General features: G+C 38.7%; 1 long non-coding RNA gene across 1 annotated transcript; it reads right to left on the bottom strand.

Annotated features, from left to right (window-relative positions):
* Nucleotides 1–5533: 5533 nt before the first annotated feature.
* Nucleotides 5534–8135, bottom strand: LOC113842210 (uncharacterized). The gene is made up of 3 exons (XR_011804202.1): nucleotides 8026–8135; nucleotides 6423–6521; nucleotides 5534–5629 (listed from the first exon to the last, which is right to left on the bottom strand). It is a non-coding gene; the product is annotated as an uncharacterized lncRNA (long non-coding RNA).
* Nucleotides 8136–9282: the final 1147 nt, after the last annotated feature.

Here is a 9282-nt window from a genome sequence, read left to right as displayed (position 1 = left end):
CTGTATCAACTATTTGAGGCTCCTGTTCCTCTTGAGGTCTCCCAGAAACAGGAAGGCTATTGCAAAATGTGTCCATTAGACATAGTTCCTTTTACAGAAACATTTTTGTAATAAAGTCTGGTTGCTCAAATACATGTTAAAATATTTAACAAGGAAACAATTTTCTCCTGATCCAGTCAATCTTTTAAACAAGACAATGTATTTTTCCTATGACGCAGCCCACAGGAGGGAACAGAAGTAAACATCCTCCTGAACTGAAGACTGTTTTGCTTGAAGAACTAAACTATTGCATTATTATATGAGAGCAAGAAATATCCATTTGGGTTATCCCTTTCTCCAAACATGGTGCCCAGTGATACATGTATTTTTGCCTTAATCTCAAAGGCCCGTTTGTCTCCAGCTAAGGTACGTTAAAAAGAGATTCCCTTTAAGCATCTTATCACAAGATCTCTTACTGCCTTTCCATCCGGGGAAGCTTGTGTGTTAAACTGCCCTTGGAGTTTTGGATGCTACTAGATTTCTGTGCTCTGTTATCCATAATTTCAGGCACTTCGGGGCTAACATGGCTGTTTAAGTCAATGCAATAATATTACCAATATATTCAACACTCAGAAGAGTCACCACAGTTTCCTTCACACACTCAGGATTTCAAATTCTTCTTCCAATTCAAATAGCTTGTCAGTAGATTCAATGAGTTCTGTAAAAAAAGATAAAGAAAAAAATGCTTCTAAAGACATGCCTGATTTTGTTCACTTAAAAAAAAACTTTGAAAGACGCATTCCAGAAAAGTACTTTGTAAGAGTGAAAAAAAAAATCTGTGCTAGCAATTGTATGGCTTGTTTGGATACATGCCTGCTATATATTGCTTGACACTCACAAAGGATAGTTATTCTACCTGTGATTATTCTTTTATTTGCTAACGAGGAACATAACATTGCACAATTAGGCTTTTAATCGGTGCCTTACCTGCTCCTGTGGTTGTCACTTCTGGTTTTGTTGGAGGTATGAAAGGAGGCCAGTGTGGCGGGTGCTTCTGGACCAGCTCAAACATCCGTAGACTCTGCTGCTTTAGAATCTCCTGAGGACAGAATGCTTTCATTTTAAAAGCTGGCTCGGGAGACGCTTCAAACACAAAACGTGTCTGCTTAATTGAAAGTGTTTTTTAATTACGCATGTCCATCAGGAAAAAAAAGTCTTTATACAGACATACTGTGAAATCCAAGCACCATGGTCTCTGTAATACATCCCTAGTTAAAACACATCTGGAAGACAGATCTCTTGAACTGTACTACAAATTATCAGTCTTATCATCTTTTGATATCAGCTTTGATATCTGCAAACCTGTAATTTTGTTTACAGGTAGCAAGCACACTAGGAATATACAATATTTTCTGCTTTTTAAAAGGAAGTTGCTTGCATAGAACTCTCCTCAAGTTTTCTGTTGATCAATAGCACAAAAGACAGATCTATCAGCTCCTCCAAAGGGGAAAAAAAAAAAAAAAACGCATCAGATTTTGAAGGACAGGTTTTGGTCAGGAAAAAAGGTGTTCCTGAAGCCAAACGCTATTCCTCTTCAAAGAGAAGTTACCTTCTGTCCTGTATTTCAGTTATTTACAAACTGTTTTCCTTAGATGATTTTTTTTTTTAAATAAATGCCTTTAGAGGTTGATGGTACTTTACATTCAGACGTCTGGTGCTTCGCTTAACAGCTGCATGCAGAAACATCCTCAAGTCTGTTTCCTGTGGCAGCCAGCACCTTCTGTTCTCCCTAGATCAGCAGGAGCTAGAGGCCTGCAGCACTTACAGAATCAGATCTTTAAGATAGCAGGGACTAACAGTCATAATTAGAACACGCAATCTATTATGTCAAACAATAAAAAAGGATCAGGAAGCAAATCATTGATACATCACTACAATATGGCAGTTAAACCTTAGTCATTTAGTGAGAATTAGAAGTTAAAAGCAAGTGTCACCCAGTAACACCTTCAAGTGTGGATGTTTACACCCATTTTCCAACTGGCAGGGTTTGTGGCTGGTAAAGTGCTGAACAATTTCCAATTAGCAATTCAGTAGTATTGCCTTACCCTGATGCTTTAATGCATTCTTCTCCATGGCTCATACAATTTGTATACAAAGGAAAATGCAAAGGAAAATTTTACAAAAAACAGACAATAAAAACCAGACTTTATAAAGAACAAATCGAGATGCTAAGTTCCCACTCTTACCTTTTGTACAAGACTACACCGGTTATCAAAATCACATTCTTCTTTGCAAAAGAAGCCCTTAGGGGAAAAAACAAACACACAGAGTTTTACCTTTGCAGATGGTAGGTATGTGGTACCAGCAGGTAAGGCGGTTTGACCTCTGATACAGTAATGCCCTGTACGATCAGTAGATATAAGACTCCAAATATGTGGCAGCTCTAGGGAGAGAACCCAAGGGGAGAACAAGGCCCTGCAAACCCCTAACGAAATAGTCAAGCAAAAAATAGCAGCAGCTCCTGTGTGCTCCTCCATGGAGCGCCACCCAGTTCCTACAGTCCAGGTATCAGCAGAAGCTGAAAACTTGTAGATGATGGACCACCTAAGGAACATTTCCATTCTGGTATCTATACTGAAAATATTTGCTCTTCATTATGATTTTGTCTGTCTCGTTGCATCATGCCACATTTTGCACAGTTACATAGTTGAGTATTAAAACAAAACAAAACAAAAAAACTTTCTAAAAAGCAGCAGTATTAAAAAACAGGTATGTGAATGAATGACAGATACCGGTATCTTTACAGATTGTTTAAAGCTTTAGAAACACATCCCACTGGTGACAACTGCCAATCACCCAATCACAGGATACTGGCATGGGATCAGATCCAATTTTTTCAAATACCACAGTACCCCCATGACATTTTGGGTGAATTACAAATAATACATTTGTATTTGTAATTTGGGGTGAAATACAATAATTCCACTTAAACATTTTCAACTTACGATAGAAAGTAAGTTTAAGTAACTTGTCTAGAGGTGACCAAACATAAAGTAGTGATAGAATAAAACACGTAAACCTGTTTCAGTTCCTTGCTCTGACCATTATAATACCTCTTGAAAGAAGTAAAAGCTGCTCAGTAAAGAAAACAAAGCGAGCTCCTACAGTACAGACAGCTCCCCACTTGCCCTAAGATTCTCCATGTAGTTATGTACAAACTACTATGTGTTGATCACAGAAGACAGCTTTGTGATCTTGGTTCTGTTCAAGGAGATGCATTGCTGCCCTTACCAATGTAGAGAGACATTACTTTGAGATAAAGTACATGCATTCAAGATTTCCTGACACTTACTAAAGCTACTGAAGGGTCCAAATTCATGATCTTCATTCTATGTGGGGCTTCCTGGCAGTGGAAACTCTCATCGTCAACCGTGCCATTTTCTTCTGAATCTACAAAGCTTTGAGTGGTGTGAGGGTCCAGATAGATCAGCTCATTGCCTGGATGGGTAAAAGCCGTATGTTAAAAATAAGCAAGTGACATTAATAAGCACTTGGTCCAGAACTGTAAAATAGAAATTAGATTGCCATCGCAGTCAGTATAATCTAGACTTTCCAGCTAGGGATTCTTTAAGAGAATCGGAAGGTTTAGACACAGCGTTTCCCACAGGGTATTTAGTATAACTTCCTATTGTCACCTATTACTGTAATTTTTTGGTTGGTTATGTTCTATCTTTGTCACATACTTTTATTTTTCCATGTGAGATCCAGTACTTTTTTTTTTTTTTTTTTTTTAAATCTCAAGTGTTGTAAACACTAACATTTGACAGATTAAAAGGTACAGGATGTTCACAGATGCAATCTGTAATCCCATTAGGCATTCATTCAGAAATTGGAACAAAAAAGCCTAACTAAAACAGGTTAGGTTTTACAAAAGGACAAAATAGGGTTGCAAAATTTTGGCCCAAAGTGGGGTGAAATCTGAAGGAATGCATTTTAAATTAATTAGAGCAATACTTAATAACAGAAGGTATGCAAAAGGTGAAAAAGATATTGCTATCAGAAAGTTTTGAAATACAAGAAAATAAAAGTGACATTTGACCAATACACTTGTCAAATGCTATCAGCTATTCTCAGTATGTTGCTCTTGTTGATGTCATCACTTATTTTTACACCTAGCTTTGCTGTTAACTTTCTGCTCCTGTTAAGGATCATCTCATACTGTTTCTAAACTCTTTTAGATATGCTTCTTCATTTATTTTATTCTATTCTCATCTTTCTTTACTTCTAGAGGTTCACGCTTAGACCCCTTACTATTTCCCCTTCAAAAAATGTTCTCTTTTGATCATCTGCATATTTGGAATAAGTTTCTTTTTTCCTTACCTAAAAATCCTATGAAATAATAGGCATTATTTGGTTTCCCTCCTAATGCTCCCAAAGACTGTGGCATCTTAAAGCATTCCTAGGAGTTCAAAAGAAATAAAGGAAATTGTAATTCATTTCTTTACTGACATCACAGATACCCAAACTTATTTGACAGTAACGAGCAATGAATTGAAAGAAAACCTTACTTTAAATGCATCAATATATACGGGATTTATGTGATTTATCCCTAGTCGTAGAGGTATAATAAGCAAGAGGGCTTTCCAGCCTGTGCAGAGTCCTCCTGCCTTCTTGCTTCGGCCAAGAGCACTTCTGTGCAAATGTGCACTGCTGTGGGACGCGCTGCTGCTCTGAGGAGGGGACCAGCACATTTTTTCTGCGGGAATAAAACTAGAAATCAGTCAACGCACAGAGGAACACAAAGCAGATCTTCCTCTCAGTAGTGAATTAAGCTAGTTTGCCTTCAAAACTCTGCCTGGGCCTTGTCTTGGCTGCCCCAGGGGAGTACATTCTGAATGAGACTGGTATGATCTCACTTACTTTAGTACTTGAGCAACTGTATTTGGTCCAAACCATTCTCCAATTGACTTCCCCTCTCCAACACCCACCTGTGCTGTTTTCACAGTGAAAAAGAGACACACGTACACAAAATCAAAGAAAAATGAGACCATAAAGAATGTGGGAACAATATACAGTAAATACTGTGACTGTCAAACATTCTAGAGTAACTGCAATCTGTATTTAGCAATAACAATTATTTTCTCAATCTATGCTCTTTTCAAAACTTAGGGAGTGCCAGTTTCTTTAATAAACAAAAGGCTTCTAAACTACAATGAGAATTACAAGTTAACAAATGTTAGTGCCCTTTATTACAAATTACAGCAATAAGCTACAAGACTGTCTATTCTAACATTACTGACTCTGGTACCCAAGGCTTACAGAGTTTATCAAGAGCTACATTCTAGTACATGGCTTTATTTAGGTCTCAGGGAATGTTTCTGTACTACTAGTCTTTGCGCCCATCTGCATACCTTTTTATTTTTGTATAAGCATACACCTTGTCTTCACATCCACTTTTTAAAATTATGAATTAACATACTGCAAATTAGTGATTCAACACAGTAGAAATTTCAGTGGAAAAAACCTGAAAGTTTATGTTTGTTCTTACCCATCTGGTGGATTGAATAACAGCAAGCCTTCCTGTCGAGAAAGCATCGTAGGATTCTGTGATATTCTTCTGGTTGTTTTTTGTGTTTTTCCCATTGCCAATCTGAAAGGAAAAATTGATATAGAATAAAAAATGGTGACGTTTTCATTACACTGATCAAATGTCTAGACAGCAGAAAGCTTTATAATGAGATGTTAAAAGACATTTCAATTCATCTCGAATATTTACATTTTGTGTAGAGCTCCTAGAATTCCAAGCTTGTTATTTATCATCAAGCTGCCCTTTATCATCATAGGCTAGATTGTAAAAACAGGGAAAATAAAACAAAACAAAAACATCAACTGCAAACATATTCTGACGGATCATGCTGCGTGTTGATAGCCATTCCAGTATCTCTGAGCTTCCAAGATTATTTAAAAGTACAGGCTGTGTTTAGACCTTGTTGGATTTCTAAGCACCCATTAAATAACAACATAAGATCCATACAGAAAGTCCAAACACTCCACTGGCAGCATCCTGGGATGTGACATGCATGCTTAAGAGCTTGCACCAGGGGGGTTTGGACCTCGTGCTGCTGACAAGTGAGTAGTGAAGAGAAGGGTAAGAGCACTGTCCCACGGTGGCAGGTTTTCCCTTGGCCTCAACTTGGGTGTTACACTAAAAGGTTTATAAAATAATGGCGACAGGATTCCCCATTTGTTCTCCTTCTATGCCTATTTCTCTGCTTCAGGCTGGGATGATTTCACCCAGCTGAATATGAATTGATTCATTAGGAACTGTTACCAGGGCATCAAAGAAAGTCTCACTAATAAATTCAGGGTTTCTGCTTTTAATGGAGTACTTACGAAGAAGCGTCTGCAGACAATACCGAAGTTCCCTCAGGACCAGCACTCACCTCTCCCTAAGTGTCTGCAGATCAGTGCTTGGGCCAGCATCATCTGCCCGCATCGCAGCATACATCCCCAGCCAGCGTCCGACGAAGGACCCGTGCCTCCTGTTAGGAAAGTTCATCACAATCAGTGCAGGCTTTCAACTGGGTGCAGCACCACAGAGGACATTTCAGACTGCTAGAAAACAGATAGGGCTGCTGAAGCCTCCATGAACTGTCCTACAGATAAAAGGCACACAGCAAGACTTTGGTTCCATGCTGTTGGTCTAATTCTAATCTCTGCATTGCACAAATAAACAAAATTCATTTATTCCTTGTGGAGCTGACTTACTCTTTTCATTCTTCAAGCAGCATTCACAAACCATTTACTGCATGCTATACAACATGATCACCTGCTTACATACAGACATAAATAAACACTGATTTTAATAATCTTCATGTTTGCATAAACAGTTAAAATGATGCTCAAAATGCGCTGATACTCTAGAAATATTTTCCCAGCCTACGATGCCATCACTTATCTTGCTATTTAATTTAGAACAATGCAGCAAATCTGCAGTATACTCACCACTAGGCAAAAACTTTCTTCTATACGTAAACCACGTTAAACCACAGCAAACCACACGTGAACACACCTTGGCTTATTGTCTGACTTTGGCTTATGGTGCGTCTGTTGCTGTGTCCAGCACAGTGCAGCCCCTAAATTGCTACCAAAACCTTGCCACAAACCTCAATCCCCCTGTTAAAAGAGACCCTCTTGTTTGTTGCCCTTCTTTCGACACTCTCTAACAGGTTTATGTCTTTTTCTTATACTGTGGAGCCCAAAACTGCACTCAGTACTCAGTACATGGAATACCAACAGAGACTGCCTGGCATTTTCTCTTCTCTGCAGAAGCTCTGTTGCTAACACTGTCCAGAAATCACCACTGTCACAGACAGTAGTAGCATTCCTTCCTCCCACAGTTTGTTCTTCCCCCCCAAGACTTAGACACCATCCAGAAAAAGAAGGATAATAATACTAAAAGAAGGATAATAATAATAATAAAGTAAAATAAAATTAAAATAAAAATTAAAATAAAAAATAAATAAAATAAAATAAAATAAAATTATAATAAAATATTTTAATTATATATATATATAAATTATTCTAAATATTCTATTATTCTATATAAAAAATTCTATATAAAATATATAGAATTGCTGGGTTTCTGCTTTCTCCTACATCCTATCAGACCACAACATGACAGTTGTCTTTCTTTTACGTTCTTTTACACCTGGATCTTTCTCACTTTTATGAGTGTGGGGTTTTTCTTCTTTCTCCCTTTACCTTCCTCCCTCCCTTGTTGCCGACTGAAGGAAGACACAGACGCTCAATATGAGTGAACAGTGTACTTCAACTTTAATGGATAGCTCAGTCGCCTTTTATCTAGTTTGAACATAATCAACTCATACATATTGCAGAAACTAAGCTCAGGATTGGTTAACACTTCCCCGGGCTTTTCAGTCTGGTCCTCCTTCTTTTGGCTACCTGTCCCGCCTTAGGGACTTTCCCTGATCGCCCAAGGGCATCGTGTCCTTGAGCCTGATTGGCTCTCAGCCAGCTGCATACCTGCCAAGGCTCATGTGAGTTGAGTTCGGTGCTTCACTAGCCCATTGTCTCCAAACTGCTCAACATCCACATGTCCTACCTCACTTAACGATTCCTCCACACTCCCTCCCTCCCTCCCTCCCTCCCTCCCTCCCTCCCCCCCTCCCTCCCTCCCTCCCTCCCTCCCTCCCTCCCTTCCTTCCTTCCTTCCTTCCTTCCTTCCTTCCTTCCTTCCTTCCTTCCTTCCTTCCTTCCTTCCTTCCTTCCTTCCTTCCTTCCTTCCTTCCCTCCTTTCGTTCTGTCTGTCTCTCTTTCTCTCTTTCTGTCCAGCACTGATTTTATGGCTACGTGTGCATATCCACAGTGTACAGTTTTCTCCGTTCCGTTTCTTCCCTGAGTCTTGCCCCTCTTCCCTGCAACTGAACAGCATTTGCCTTGATCAAGGAAGTGGCAACATGCGGCTTACACAGTAACCTGCTGAAATTACAGCTATAACCATGGAGCACAGCTGCCGATCAACACAAGACCACCAATCGCTCACATTTCTAAACTGCTCGTCACAATTCTTCCGTATGTAGGCTGTGATGCTGCTCATTTCTTAAGCACCCATCCATTTCTTCTCTTCCCAGACCCTCAAGGTGTCCTGGTCAAACCACCTCCCTTCCTCTTGCCCCATCTGGCTCTCCCACCTTCCTTTTCCCTCAAGGCTCAACTTTTTTTTTTTTTTTTCCAGCATAGGTGCTCCATAGAAGCTGCTGCTGCCCACCTCCGAGTTGACTAGGGCCGAACTACTGAAAAAGAAAAGAAAATCTATAAATAAGAGTGAGAGATGGTGAATACCTAACCATCTCTTAAAAGCAGGATTTTAAGAGAGTAAGTAATTGATAAATGGAGTTAAGATCGGAGGGAAAATATCCACTGTTGCAATCAATAGAGTTAAGAAGTTTTTCAAGTACATTAGGAACAAAAATTAGAGTAATGACACAGATCTGATACGGGATGGGTATTGCTTCAGTGAGAAATGATGGAAAAAAACACAACACAACACATGTGTATGTGTTGTTGGGTATTTGTAAAAAAACAAACAAACAAAAAAAAAAAACAAACAGGTTAATGAAAACTGCATGCTCAATTAGATGATTTTTTTGTTGTCATTGGTAGGGAATTGTGTGCTTTACAACACAATATGTGTTATATATAATTTTATATATAAAATTTAACAATATTTATATGTTATTATATTATAAATTATAAATATTGTTATTTATTATAATAATA

The sequence above is a fragment of the Anas platyrhynchos genome, chromosome 20 (genome assembly GCF_047663525.1).
Source record: "Anas platyrhynchos isolate ZD024472 breed Pekin duck chromosome 20, IASCAAS_PekinDuck_T2T, whole genome shotgun sequence".
In the NCBI taxonomy this organism is placed as follows: Eukaryota; Metazoa; Chordata; class Aves; order Anseriformes; family Anatidae; genus Anas; species Anas platyrhynchos.
The sequence above is the reverse complement of the archived record's forward strand: the minus strand, read 5'-3'. Positions and strand labels throughout refer to the sequence as shown.